Genomic DNA, 14896 nt, shown 5'->3' with positions numbered 1-14896 from the left:
CTAAAGCTTTTCTGGTTATTCCAGCTTCTTTCTTAGTTTGAAAGAACAAAAGCTGGACTTGCTTTTTTAGCATTCCTTCTTTCTTGTCTTGAATTTTTTTGTCTGTCCCTTGTCTTAGTCTTTTCTACCACACTCCTGTTAAATGGGGCTTCCTGTAACCATGTGAGAAGAGAGTTTTTCGTAACTTCTAAGAACTGTTCAAATCTGAGATGGTCTGTTCCTATTATTACTGATTCTGGTAGGGAAGGCATAAGCCGAACCCACCCTTGGGTGTGGCTCAACTGCCACATCTAATAGAACCTCAGCTACTGGATATGTCTATGTGTCACTGTGGACACAGGTGACACATACCTGCTCGCCCTCCCTTATTTGAGGTCTAGATATCAATTTATGGTCTACGACAGTAAAATGGCACCCTGCAGAGCCTGTTGCGTTTTTCCATTAAGGTAAATCTTCCTGTACTGTTTTGGTTGTTTGCCCGTAATATATATGCTACATCTGGAGTAACCTACTTCCATAGGTTCTGCAGTAGGTGTTCGGTGGGGGCATTGTCTAGCTGTGTGCCCCCACTCTGGGCAGTAGTAACATTGTGGCCTCTGCCTGATGGGTACAGATGGAGGTTTAGCGGAAGTCGGGGAGTCATCAGCTGTTTGCTCTCTGTATGGGTTGTTCCCCTAGTGCGTGTGAAGGGGAAACGTGGTATGTTTGCGCTGAACTCAAGAAACCCAAGAAAGATGCTTGCGAGCTCTACTGCTGTTGCAGATGTGAGGTGGGGTGTTGTTTCACCCAGTTATGGACGCTAACTGTAAAGGTTCCAGAAATTGTTGTAGATACATCTTTTCTGTCAGTTCATCCATGCTAGATGTGTGAGGTAATAGCCATCTATTACCTGAGACCCTGATCGTGTAATAAAGAGCTTGCGGATTGACCCCTGTGACCCACCTCTCCTTTCTGAACTTGGCCCTATGATACTTTGGGTCACACCCTAGTCGTTCCAGTACGGTTTTTTATGTCTTCATAGGTCGTAGTGCCGGCTGGGTTGGCGGACTGGTAGGCAGCTTGCAATTCGCCTGATAGTAATGGAGCTATGTATTGGTCCCACCTTTCTGGTGGCCAAGCTGCGGTGGTGGCTACTCCTTCAAAGTGCATAAAAAATAATCTGGGTCATCGCCTTCCTGGTATTTCTGCAAGACTGTACTTGGGACGTTGGGCCTGACTCTAGCTCTAACAGCGGCTACGGTCAATCTCAGGATGGCTGTCTCTTGGACCTGCTGGTTGATAGTAATGAGCTGGATTGGTCATTTAGGTCTTCTTGCAATGCCTCCTGATCCCCTTGGGCTGTCTGTGCCTGCTGCTCCATAACTGGTTGCAGATGTCTCTGCCCCTTTGCTAATTGGGTTATTGTCCCTTCTATAGGCACAGGTTGTGTCATGTTTCGACACAGTGTTGGGGGGATATCCCACTTCTGAGACCACACTAGTAGTGTAAGGAGAAAAGATGACCTACAAACTGAGTGGCCTCATTATAATGATATCTTTTATTTGAGGTCAATATAGCAGTCGTTTGTCAGAATCCCAGTCTGGCTGAATGCTCAGGGTATTCTCTGAGGGCCCTCTTTCCAGGTGTCCTGGAAGCGTCAAGTGACTCAGGGCAAAAAAAAAGAGGAAAAAACACCCCATAACAGACTATTAGTAAATGATGTCTTCTTAATGGTCACCCGACCAGAGTATATATACCACAAAACACCTCGGGTCTAGAAAGAACGGTGGGAGAATGGGAAAAGGGTAGGGATAAATGAGTGTCACAGATTAAGACAACAGCCTCCTCTATTCGAGAAGAGAACCTCTTTTGCCAGAACCCATCATTCACAGATTGTGATGTTTCATCATTTGGGTCTGGCCTCTTCTCACCAGGGACCTCAGTCTTCAGAATTGACTAGGGTACCCTTAGCTAATTGAAGAGCTAGAGGATGGCTGATGACTCCACAGAGTACAACATAAAACCCAAAGGCATATCTTTATGCCATGTGAAAAGGGTTTTTTAAATAAAGAAGAAAAAGTGCAGCGCTGAGTGATACAAAAGGGTGTGATTAAAAATGACTAAGGGAACTCTATATCAATTTTACTCCAAGAGTGCCATTGTAATGATTAAAAAGCAGTATGCTAACAATGGAGACTATCAAATGTTAAGCAGTGAAATTAGGTCGACATGTTTCTGCCCTCGCAAGGATCTAAAGTATCTGGGCATTCTTCAGGACCATACAAACAAAATATATAAAGCTGCTGCTAATAGTGAAAAACTATACAGTGATGAATGTAAAAACTTATCATATACTGCACCGGTAATGTCCAACTGGGCAAGTGTGGAAGTGATTACCGGGTACCTGTAAAAACAATGTACAATTATTCAAAACAAAAGTTAACCCACCTGACACATTCACCCAAGCAATCGCCTCTCTCTTATAACAGGGCTTAAATGAAACCCACACGTGGTTTTAACCAAGTCTAAGGAGTACAAGCACTTACCCATATCAATTGGGTGTCAACCTCACCTCTACCTGGTCACTACTCAGGGAAGGGGGCCCGCTCTGTAACAAAAAAGTGATGTCCATGAGGCAATCTATCATGGAATAACTGTCCGTCACATAATTCTTACTCAATCATACCCAGCACACATGCAGTGCACCTTCAGAAGATAAGTAATCTCCTCTGCTCGTGATTAAAACAGCAACTCTGGTAAAGACGCAGATTAAAAACCGATGAGATATAATCAAATGAATTCAGCATTTTCACTCATTGATTATATGCAGAGTAAAACATAAGCTACATAATGTCAGTAGTTTGTTTTAATGGCTCTCGTGAAATTCCATTAATAAGATCGTATGTGTAACTTAGTCGAATAGCTCAAGAATCTTACATGAGCCTTCGTGCGTTATCACTCATTGATTATATGCAGAGCTAAACATAAGCTACATGATGTCATTCGTTTGTTCTTGTAGCTCTCGTGAAATTCCATTAATGAGATCGTGTGTATAACTTAGTCAAATTGCTCAAGAGTCTTACATGAGCCTGAGTTTTGTAAAGTGGTTCTTTGTCACAGGGAAGACAAATAGTCCGAACTTTTAATGTGAAAGCCTACTTTGCCTAATGGCTCTCGTAAAACTCCATCAATAAAACAGTATAAGTAACTTAAACAAATAGCTCTAAGTTCTTAAATAAGCCTACGTGTAGCAATATGGTTTTGTTCTTGTTATTAACCCTGCGTATCACGGGACAGAAAAATTATCAGTGCTTATAATGCAAAGACCAGAGTGCCACCTCCACTAATCCACTAATCAGAGTGTGTCTATGCACAGAGGGGGATGAGGGTATAGTCACCTTGGTGCTACAGCATGTTTTTTCCTCCCCTCTCCCAAGCATGTTCTCAGACGCTTGTGGTACCCCACCAAATGGATTGCAGCCCGACACTTGGCTCTGGTCACGACCCATATCTTGGGCCGTGGTGTTAGGACCTGGGGCATCCGTGTCACTCTCCTGGCCGTCGGGCTGGATGGCTGTACACAGCAGTTCTGGTTCATCCGCAGTCTCCCATCTGACCATTCTCGGAAAGCCGCCTGCTTCCTTCTGCCAGCTTGGTCCCACAACGCTTTTTGTCAGAAAAACCACACGTCTCTCCACCTTCCTGCACAGCTGTTGTTCCTCCAAAGGTGTTGTCCTCCGGTTCTCCCTCATCTGTATCGTCCTGCTGTTGTACTTCTCCCTCGTTGATAGCTCTGGATTCCGAGGCGTCCTGTCCTCTATGCGATTTCCGCAACGATGTACTATTCTCCTAACTCTCCCTTTGAATTCCTGAGGGGTGTGGCTACTTGTCCGCCTCCTTCCAGGAAACACTGAAGTATTACCGGTCTTGTGGGCATGGTCTATAGTGCTGGCCATGATGGATTACCGTTTAAACCCTTGTTCCTTCTCCCAGGCAGCTAAGACCGTTTTTAACTGGAATGTTAGAATACAGAATAAGCCTGCCATTAAGATCAACTTGGACCCAATTCTGGGAGTGGAGCAGGCAAATATGTCAAAGATCTTTATGAATCTTATAGTCTTATTGATGTTTGTCCCACAGCAGGTTTCAATCCAGAAGGTCCAAAGCTGCACAAAGATCGACAGAGCTGCAGTAGAATTTACCAAATGTATCTATTGCACGTTTTGCTCCTTTTGTTCCAAAGAACAAAACAGTGGTCAGTTGTTAACGGATTAGATTTTACTCTGCCCTGTTGACTAGGGATCAGGTTTCATTGATGACCCAACTTTCAAGATAGTTTGGTACTTTTCTTGCTGACGACTAATCAACGGACCGGAGTGCCACCTCCCTATCAGTTAGCGCAATGCACAGTTGATTATTACGATACATTGGTACACACTAAGGAACATGTTGCTTTGCATTTTCTTAGTATAAGCGGTCATTAAGATGTATATGTAAGCAAATTCATTTTCTGAAGTTGGACGTATAGTCAAGGTGAAACCTGCCTTTTTTATCTGTCACTGTTTACAGCTTTAGAAAGGTTAATAATTGTCATGTGCAGAGATCCCACACTTCATTGTTCCCTGTTGATGGGTACTGCTTGGAGACCCCCTTGGTGCTATGTGCCTGAGAAGAATCACTTTTCACAAGGGCTAAGTTTCAAGAGAAGTGTGGGAAGTACATTTGCGAAAGAGCTGTCCTAACTGGTTCTGATGTTTGAGACAGTGGATCCACATCCCCAGGCAACAATATTTGTATAACAGTGGGACCTAAAACACCCCACTTTGTTCCAGTCCCAAGTTCTCCTTGAGCATGGACTGGAGTTCTCCTCAGAGTACTCTAAGGGCGGCTGTGTAACCAGGGGTGTGCCTGTCTGACAGCCAGTCCCAGAAGAGAAGGGATGTATAGGAAATTGGGTTTCTATGGCAGTAACACTGCCACTAGTTGCCAGATTTCTGATGCATTTTGACTGCTAACCAGGCCCCAGCACCTGTGTTCCTTTTCTAAACTGTACCATTGTTTCCACAATTGGCACACCTCTGGCCCACTTATAAGCCCCTTGTTCAAGGTACTAGTGGTACCAAGGGCCTTGTGGTACCAAGGGCCTTGTGACCAGAGAGGGTCTCTTAGGACTGCAGCATGTATTGTGCCACCCTAAAGGACCCCACACAAAATCATCACATGGTTTACAGCCTTTGAGAGTGTGTGGAATAAGAAAAGTGAAGAACTTACTCTGGGGGCATTACTTTGGGAACTGTTCACTGGTAACTAGAGGGTTGGACTCCTAACCCTTACTAGGGAAGATGCTGAGTCCTGTGACCTCATGAAGGGCATCCTGATTGAGGGCTTTGGACTCACAACTGAGGAATATAGATTTAGATTTAGGGGGTCTCACAAAACCTCGAGTCAGTTGTGGGTTGACTTCATAGACTAATCAGTAAAACACTAGGTGGCTGGGTAACTGGAAGTGAATTGCATGATTATGGTGAGATTTATACTCTGTTTCTGAAATAGCGCATTTTAAGTAATTGCACTAATGAAACGTTGGGTCAGTATTTGGTAGACCTAGGTACAATTTCTCCCCAAACATTGGGAAAGAAGGCACACCACTGGGTCAAGACTAGGGGGACGACAACAACCACTGGGGGTGACCAAAAGAAAGGAGTTACAAAACCTCCCCACAGGAAAGAGGGTGAATCTCCTAAATCTACAAGTAAAGAGTCCCAGGTAGCTCCCCAAAACCCTATCCAGGAGGGTGGGCCCAAAGACACCTCACAAACTAAACCTGGGTAACAAGGTGAGAATTGGGATCCCAATAGGGTATGGTGTCACAACTGTCAAAAGACAGGGTACAACACCAAGGACTCTAGCTGTCCTAAAAATAAAGCCCCTAATCTATCTCCCGGGGTTGTCAGTGTTGCCTATGTGAGTCGGCCCTCAGACGAGAAAGTCCACATAGCCTTCAACTGTAAAATGGGCCCAAAAGGTGAGTTGGAGATTCCAGAGTGGAATAGACACTTCCATCACCTAGTGGTGAATGGAATCCAAGCCACTGTCCTAAGAAATACCTGTGCCAGTCTCACTGTGGTGCATAGTAGGTTGGTACTCTCAAACCAGTATGTCCCAGGGGATACAAAAAGAGTAAGGACCAGTCCAGGGGAGGTCACTGTTTGGCCTGTGGCAGTAGTGCCCCTAGAAATAGCATCCAAGGCCATTGATGTTCCATGAAAGCATTGTCAAGGGATCACAGAATTGTGTGGTCACCTACTGCTGTTTCCTACTGTCACATTTTCTAATGGGACTGTGTGTCCTGCGGTGCATAACTGTGTACAAACATGTAAAAACATCCCCAACTGTTCTTCCCTCCCCCACATATCCCTGACATGGCCCTCAAATTACTCACTGCCTCAACTCAGAAAAGGTCTGTTGCCCTCCCCACCCTCTCAACATTAAGCCAACCTACAAAACCTTTTCACAACAAATCAACAATCACCCTGGTTGTCTCCCCCACACACACTCGCACAATTCTGGTACACCTCTGAAAACATCATAGGGCAAGCGAATTACCCAGGCACCGCTTAGGTTTTAGTATCCGAGGCTCCAGATTGTGGGTGGACCCACCCAAGCACCTGATCTCTGTGTCTGAGCTGAGGAGTGGCCCTCTGTCTCTCTATCTATCTCTCTCTCTCTCTCCTGTGAGACCCTGCCTGAGTCTTGGACCTCTGACTCTCCCGCCCCACCTGACTCCCCTCTTCAGCATCTCTTCCTCTGTTCAAGTTCCTCCTAAGGGTTGACTGCGGGGCTCTGAGGGCTGTCTTGCCTCCTTTCCAGACTCTTTGAGGGGCACTCCTCAACCCTCTTCAACCCATTCTCTACTTCCCCCCGGGTAGAGCAGCATGTATTTAATATCCATTGCACGTAGTTTCTGCTTCACTGCCTCATACGTTTGTTGCTGGCACTGCACCTGGTTGGTGTAGTCTGGAAAGATAAGGATGCAATTAGATTTGTGTTTAACCTTTCCCAAGGTCCCAACCGTACGAGGAACCAGTTCTCTGTCCCTGTAATTCAAGAAACAGGCAATCATCTTTCTTGGGCACCTCTGGGGGAGTTTTGCAGCCAGAGAGGGGTGGACCTGCTCAATCAAGAAGCACATTGAGATCTAACGTGGACGCAGGAAGGAGCTCCGCCATTTCTCCAGTAACTGTACTGGGTGGAAACCCTCCACTCCCTCTGGGAATTCCAAGAACTGCAGGTTATTCTGTCTAGAGCGTCCTTCTGTGTCTTCCATGCGAGCCGTCAGCTCCATACGTGTGAGCTCCTACATTGCACCTTCCACTGCACTCATTCGTGTTTTCGCCTCTGTCACACGGACTGTGGCTCTCCTTAGATCTTGACGGAGGAGAGCCACGCCCACCACTCCTATTTTAGTTTCCAGGGATAGGCATGTGGATTCATTGGCCAGCAGAATGGCCTCTGTACCCGCTCTCGGGTCTTCCTCCAATGTTTCTTGCGGCAACCCCCTCAATCACCTAGCTGCTTCTCCAGGAGGCAGCTGCCCCAGGGGTTTAGTATATTTGTCCAGCTTGCCCTGTTTGGTAGGGGGCTTAATCCTAACCATGTTGTTACTGGTGCTATGGTATCTAGGGCTGTGAGACTTTGCAGGGACGAGTCAGCCGCCACCACCGCAAGGACCGCCTTCCAGTTCACCGGCTGGAGTGCCCATCAACAAGTTGTCACCAACCCTGATCCCCACTACTCGAGGTGGGTGGCACGAGCAGCCTTCTCCCTCTTGGATCCTGGTGGGGAGAGGAACCCTGGTCAAGTCATAGTGTCCTGCGATTGATCAAAGGCCCCCACCTTCTCTCTCTGCTCACTCCACTCTTCCTTCCTACTCTGATACTGGGGATGCCAGATCACTGTAGCTCGAGGCTCCTGCCGCTCTCACCAAGTGGCCCAGGACCACACTCCTCCTACTCGGGGGGCCACTGTCCAACAACAACCTAGCAAGGAGGGGCAGGCCCACCAAATCCAGCCCCCACTGCTCAGGACAGGTGGCACAAGCATCCTTCTCCCACCTGGAACTGGGGGGAGGGGAGCCCGGGTCCAGTCCCTGTGCTATGCGGTCAACCAAGGACCTCCACATACTCTCCTCGGTCCCTCCACTTCTCCTGACTGCTCTGACACTGGGTAGACCAGATCACTTTTTCTCGTGCCTCCCACTACTCTCACCACACTGTGTGACCCAAGACCTCACTCCTCTATCTCCGGTAAGGAGGAGAATCGCTGTTAGCCCCCTACCTCCGACCGGGGGGAGGCGGGGGCTGCGACTCCACTCACCATTAGGGCTGGCGGTACACCGGACCGCATCACCACGACCATCCCACGGTCACCATCCTGGCTGTCTGCTGCTCGAGAGGGAACCCTCTCCAATTGCAGCCGCGACTGCAGACACAGGCCTCCACCCCTTCCCACAGCAGCTTGCCACATGAGGAGAGCTCAGCAACTCTGGATGCTGCTCTGCACCGTCCTGCGGTGCCTGGTTCCGCAAGATGGTCTTACGCTACTGCACCACTCCCCTTTCTACCAGCATTTTAATGTCCAGGCCTGTAGAAGAATATGGAAAGTCACTGAAAGCTGGTATTTTTCCCCCTGATCAGAACATATTTCAAAGAGCAAATATGAAAGTACTGTAAAATGTTTGCCAGAGATAAGTATAGTTTAGAAAAACAGAAAGGGAATGTTACAAATGAATAATGATTTTTTTACTGAAGTTCTCTTTAGATAGTTTCCTTAATCCCAGGCCTTTGCAGACACTTGCAACTGGAAGGTATTTATATTTTGGAAGGGTGGCAACCCTTAGATTAGTGTCAATGCAGGGGCCCTTGGAATTTAAAATTACCCCATCTATCACTACCCTCTCAGGTCTGGACAGTGTGAAATGTATTTGTGATGGGATTCACCAGGCCAAACAGGTTTTCCCTAAAGGAAATCCCTGAAAAAAGAAATGTTGGCTTTTGCAAAGTACTTTGGTTAACAGAACACTTAAAGAGGGTGTAAGTACTAGCTCCCCTTTCATGTTGAAAGTTAATTTCCAACTTATTAAACAAACTAGAAAATCGGTGGAGACCAATTCGGCAGTCCCAGACACTGAGGCATCTTTTGGACTATTTGAGCTAAAATCGAAGGAGATGGGTGAAACCTGTGAACAAGTTCCATGGAGCAGCACCAACACCCACCGACCACGCACGCAACCTAGGGTTCATCCTCGACTCTACACTCGACATGACCAAGCAAGTTAACGCCTTCTCGCCCTCCTGCTTCAACACCCTCCGCATGCTCCGCAAAATCTACAAGTGGATCCCCACCGAAACAAGAAGAATGGTCACCCAGGCCCTCGTCAGGAGCAGGCTAGACTACGGAAACGCCCTCTACTCAGGAAGATCGGCCAAACTCCTGAGACGACTACAACGCATACAGAACGCCTCTGCACGCTTGATCCTCGACATTCCTCGCCGCAGCCACATCACACCACATCTGAGAGACCTGCATTGGCTTCCCGTCAACAAAAGGATCACCTTCAAGCTCCTCACCCACGCACACAAAGCACTCCACAACACCGGACTGGCATACCTCAACAGATGTCTCACCTTCTACGCCCCGAACCGCCAGCTCCGCTCCGCCGACCTCGCCCTCGCCACCGTCCCCCGCATCCGAAGAACGACCACCGGCGGCAGATCGTTCTCCCACCTCGCCGCCAAGACCTCAACCACCCTCCTCATCCCCCTTCGGCAGACTCAGGAACTACTAACCTTCAGGAGGCTACTCAAGACCTGGCTATTCGAGCAGTAGCAGCACCCTCTCCCTCCCCTCCCCCCCCCCCCCCCCCCCCCCCCCAGCGCCTTCAGTAGCACACTTTACAAATGTTCTGAATAATTTATTGAAGTCACAACATCCTCAGCAGGAGCAAGTAAGACTTGAAAGGCAAGCATAGAGTGTCCTGAGAAGGATGACAGGAGGAATCCAGTGGAGCCTTTTAGATCACATGCAGGGTGAGAGATCACTGGATTGCTGTTTCTATTAGGTAAGATTAAGGGAATCGTTGTGCTTAAACACTGCAGGTGAGATTAATTAATGAGGAACACGATACGCCCCTATGGCTCTGTTAATATTTTGTCATTCTTTCTGTGCCTGCTTTCCATGAAATGTGGTTTTTCTGGTTTGTCCTCCAGCAGGGGAGACAGTTCCTGAATGAACATGGCCCGATGGCATACTTTCATTGAGTGTGCAACCATGGGCGTTAATTCACTGAGATGCCAGGGTTAGCGGAAGTGACGTCACCCACCCTTTCACCTTCACTTACACACACATACTTACACGTACACACAGATTCACACATATACACTCTCTCACACACGAACATACAGTCACCCACAAGTACGTACACATAATACATTTAAAAGCATTTTTTACTTACCTCAGCTGCCACAGAAGGGCAAATTCCAGCTTATTGTACTCCATTTTTATTACACTATTAGGGAATAATATATTTTATTTATTCACTATAAATGTAATTAAAAAATTGACAAAAAAAGAAAGTGGAGCCCCAGCTGCCCCTCTGAGGCCATGAGTCGCAACGGGAGTATAAGGGGTAGCAAAGGGCAAGCCAGGGGTCGCTACGACCCCTAAATGACATCCATGGTTCCAATTGTCTTTGCAGCTGAGGGCACAAATGGGCTTTTAGAAAAGACCCTCTTTGCTGCAAGATTTCCATTCAAACTGAAGATAATGGCTCTGGCACTCCACTCAGTTAGATTGTGTGCTTTGCGTAGTAAGGGATCCATTTGCACACATCTCATTAAAGTTTCATTTTGTCCCCAGAAGAAATAAATATTTTGGAACAAAACGCTCCTAAGGCGAGATTTCAGCGCCCAAAGCATCAGAGCAGAAGTGGAGATGACACAGCCATAACACCCCAATCTCGGCAGGATCTAAAATATTAGTCTCAGGCACTGCCCTAGAAATTAGGCAGTCAACCTCTGACTCGAGTACTTGTAGTAGGAATGGACAAGGATGTTATCATTTAGTCTGTGCGGCACAGGTAAGATCGGCGGGGCGTGATGGGGCAGGGAGGGAAGTCGACAGATGACGGAATAGGTATTTTTTATTTCTTTAACTATACCTATTCCGTAGTCTGTCGACTTCCCCGCCCTGCCTCACTGCGCTTACCAGTGCCGTACTTCTAACACTGATGTTACTGAATTCATCTGCAGTGTGTGCAGAAAATGTAAGAGCACCTGTATTAACGTGAAAGGCTTCACCACTACTGACCTTCTCAGGCATATTGAATGGGCCCATAATTTTGTAAAGCGCGCAGCTGCCCCAACGGGGTGTCCCGGCGCTGATAATCAGAAAGCTGTGGGTACCGAAAAGGGAATACTAACAGAAAAGAAAAGTTTTGAGGGAGTTATCAAAGCCAGGTCATATTGCTTTATTTTGTATATGTGGACATCACAAGCATATGATTTGTGATTAGCATTAGCTGGTCATGACCTTCAACCTACTGGCAGCAGGACAAATTATGTTTGGGGTGTGGTCTTTCAAAAATCACAGAGCTGAAGGCACAGTAAAACAGATTTCTTCAGTTCTTCAGGAATATGGTATTCCTCTCGAAACAATATGTGCCCTCACTAAAGATAATAGATCTAATATTGTGAATACATCTTTCTTGGCCTGACAGACAAACATATCAGATATATGTGGCACTGTTTGCATCTTATTATGACCAAAGGCGTAAGAGAAGTTAGATCAGTGTACACGATTTTTGATAAGTCTGTGATATTAATACATTCTTCAGAATAGTCTTGCAGCTGCTGATTTATTGAAAGACATGCAGGACACAAACTACCTGAAGAAAATTTTAAAATGGACATGGTTACAAGGTGCAATAACTGTTTAAGGGATGAAAAAGAGAATTTTTGAGCAAGTTGTTATTTTTATTCCTATTAATTCTTGTTTAGTGCATAGCTACCTCTATGGTTTCCCAGTGCTGGAGGACATTGGTTAGTAACCTACTTGAGTTACCTAGAATAGCCAATTTTTTAACTATTTGCAGAACAAGCTCAGTGAGTTGCAACCTCTGATTGACTCAGAAAGCGTGTTCCACAGTTTGGGACCGATAAAAGAGAATGACTAGCCACCTATGTGTGCGCGTCTGAATTTAGGCACTGAAAAAAAGAGACTGGTTGCTAGAACGCAGTTTACGAGAGGGAAGGTAGGGCACAGCTAGCTTTTGTAAAAATGCAGTGCCTGTGTCGCTCTTAATCTTGTACATGAAGCAGAGGGCCTTGAAGTTGATGCGTTAATCCAATGAAGATCTTGAAGGAGGCCAGATACTGAGGAATGTTTGGGAGGTCGGATTGCCATTATAATGGCATGGTCTACAGCATTCAAAAGCAGGGCACAGTCTATTCTACTGGGAATAACTGCACAAGAGGTAGATAAATAACTTGAACGAAAGGTTAGACATTTTGGAGCCATTTTAATTGCCACTGGAAAATGATTCTGCCAGTCAAATGCAACATGTTCCTTGTTGATTCTATTACTAATTGAAATTCAACGATCTCTGAGTGAAATAATTGAACATTACACTCTCCGAGCAGTAGAAGATGACATTCATAATGGCAATATAAGTGATGCCGAGGCTGCACTTCCTGCGTAAGAGAGAAGCCACTACATCCATAGATCTGTAATTCGATTGTCCTGTGGCACTGGAAATGATCTAGTATTGTTTGATTTGAAAGCATTAAAAAGCATGGCATTTTAGGTAAGGCAGTCATACTGGAACCTAGATTCAAAACATATGGTTTTCAAGGACATCATCAGCCGATATACGTGTTTAGGAACTGGAACTAGAAATTCAGCAGGTGGTGGGCATAACAATTTCTTGCACAAAAGATTGAGTGTGGGCCTCCACCGCCCAAAAAAGCCAAGATCTGACCTCTGGAAAGTGATTGTGAAAAGAGGAATCCGAAAACACAAAAAAGAATAGACCGTATCTAACGTAGACGAGTAAGTGCATCTCTGAAGATATTGGGGATCACACAACGGATGTCTTTTTATGGTGGGGTCAACTCGACAAAATGTCATCTCCTTTCACAGTTAGCCCTGTAGTATCTCAGTGGAACTACAAACTCTGTTCCCAGTGAATGGCTGTCCAGCAAGACTAGTGTCATTATTAGTAGTAGGTAGGTGGGCATGCCTAAAACCTGCATATGTTGAAATGCTTGCCTTAATACAACCAAACCGCTGCAATGGTTTTAAGAAATTAGAAACACAAATGCTCAGTAAATAAACAATTACTTTATTAATTTTTAAAAACTTGTGGCTTATTTGTACACTTATTTAGCACAACATTTGTTTTTTCTTTGAGTTGCAAAAACATATTTTCGTGGTTCTCGTGATTATTGTTTTTTTTCTGGGCTTGGCTCTTATTTGGGCTCTCAAAACCAAGCAGGACCCCTGGTTCAGCTCTCCTGATAAATAGTCTAAAGCACCCACCTCTTTTTTTGGGTCTATGAGCTAAGGTTTCAGGGTCAGGCAGCATATAGGCTGCCATGCACAGGGTTGGACTGGGCAGTATATAGCCCGGACACCAAAATAAAAGTGGCCTCCATTATCGAGTCAGATAGGTAAAATAAATGGCTCACATTTGCAAATCACGGCTGCTTTTATCTTGTAAAGACACGCTGTATAAGTGTTTTGCAAGGTATGGGAGACTACATGCATTTGTACTGTAATATCAAGGAAGACCAACAGTGAAAAATACTCTTGCATACCATAAAACAGACCCACAAACAGCCAGAAAACGGCTCACACACTCATCTGGGAATGGTTGCTCAGTGAAATAATGCCTCCACTGTGTTCGACGTCATGGTTACAGGTTCAAATTCCAGCAGGTCCACTCAGCCTTTCATCTATCTAAGGTCGATAAAATGAGTACAATTGAGTTGAGTAACAATAAATATCTGTTATTCAGCGCCAAGATGCCTACGGATGAGCGTTCCCTTTACAATGACATATTATGTTATCTGCCAGACCAGCCTTTATGGCATTGCCAGATTGTCCTATAGGCCAGTCCGACCCTGGTCATGTCCAAAAGGAAAGACAAAGAAAACCTAAAAGTCAGCCACTATCCTGTGCAAATGTCACTGTGTCCACTGGAGGACAACCATTCTGCGCGTAGTCTCCTGTCCACAGGTATGGTATCATCCCGGAGGAGAATCCGTTGCCACCAACAGTCAGTCTCCCCATTGTGGTAGGAGGCGGTGACAGTTGTCACCCTCGTGTCCGGTTTGGGAATATATTTTGGGTGTACCTCTTTGAGAGCAGACTTGTGTGCTTTTACTAGTGAAGGTCCCAGTTGCAGTGGGTCACGCCCAGTGACTTGACAGACTGCTGGATTCTCTGTCAGAATGGACTCCAGATGGGCGCTAACCAGGGGGAACGATGCTTAGTTTCCTTGCCGTGCAAGGTAAGTCATCTCTGCACGCTGTGATGGGGATATATCGGTTGTGTTGTCGAAAGTGTCCAGCAGGACACTACAATAGCTATACATCGCCATATTTATTGATTTTGTGTTGTCGTTCATGTTTTTCCGAACTTACAAATTACTGGACAATCATTTTTCACAACCTTTGACTGTTCTATTACCTTGCTTTCCTCTCAGATTTATTCGACACATACTATCACGTTTTGCTTCTGTGCGCAGAAAAAAAGCATGAGAAACTAAAATGTACCTGCTAATGTTTCTCTGCTACAACCCAAAGATCCCTGTCATCCAGGCTTAGGTTGTTGGTTATGACGGACTAAGCAGGTGCAG

General features: G+C 45.9%; 1 protein-coding gene and 1 pseudogene across 4 annotated transcripts in view; both read left to right on the top strand.

Moving 5' to 3' along the window:
* LOC147728083 (broad substrate specificity ATP-binding cassette transporter ABCG2-like) overlaps window positions 1–14896 on the top strand; it is a 756857-nt gene that overhangs the window by 389614 nt on the left and 352347 nt on the right. The gene's annotated exons all lie outside the window — the stretch shown is intronic.
* LOC147728084 (uncharacterized) lies at window positions 3937–13369 on the top strand (annotated as a pseudogene).

Source organism: Lissotriton vulgaris, chromosome 3_1, assembly GCF_964263255.1.
Source record: "Lissotriton vulgaris chromosome 3_1, aLisVul1.2, whole genome shotgun sequence".
Lineage (NCBI taxonomy): Eukaryota > Metazoa > Chordata > Amphibia > Caudata > Salamandridae > Lissotriton > Lissotriton vulgaris.
The sequence above is the reverse complement of the archived record's forward strand: the minus strand, read 5'-3'. Positions and strand labels throughout refer to the sequence as shown.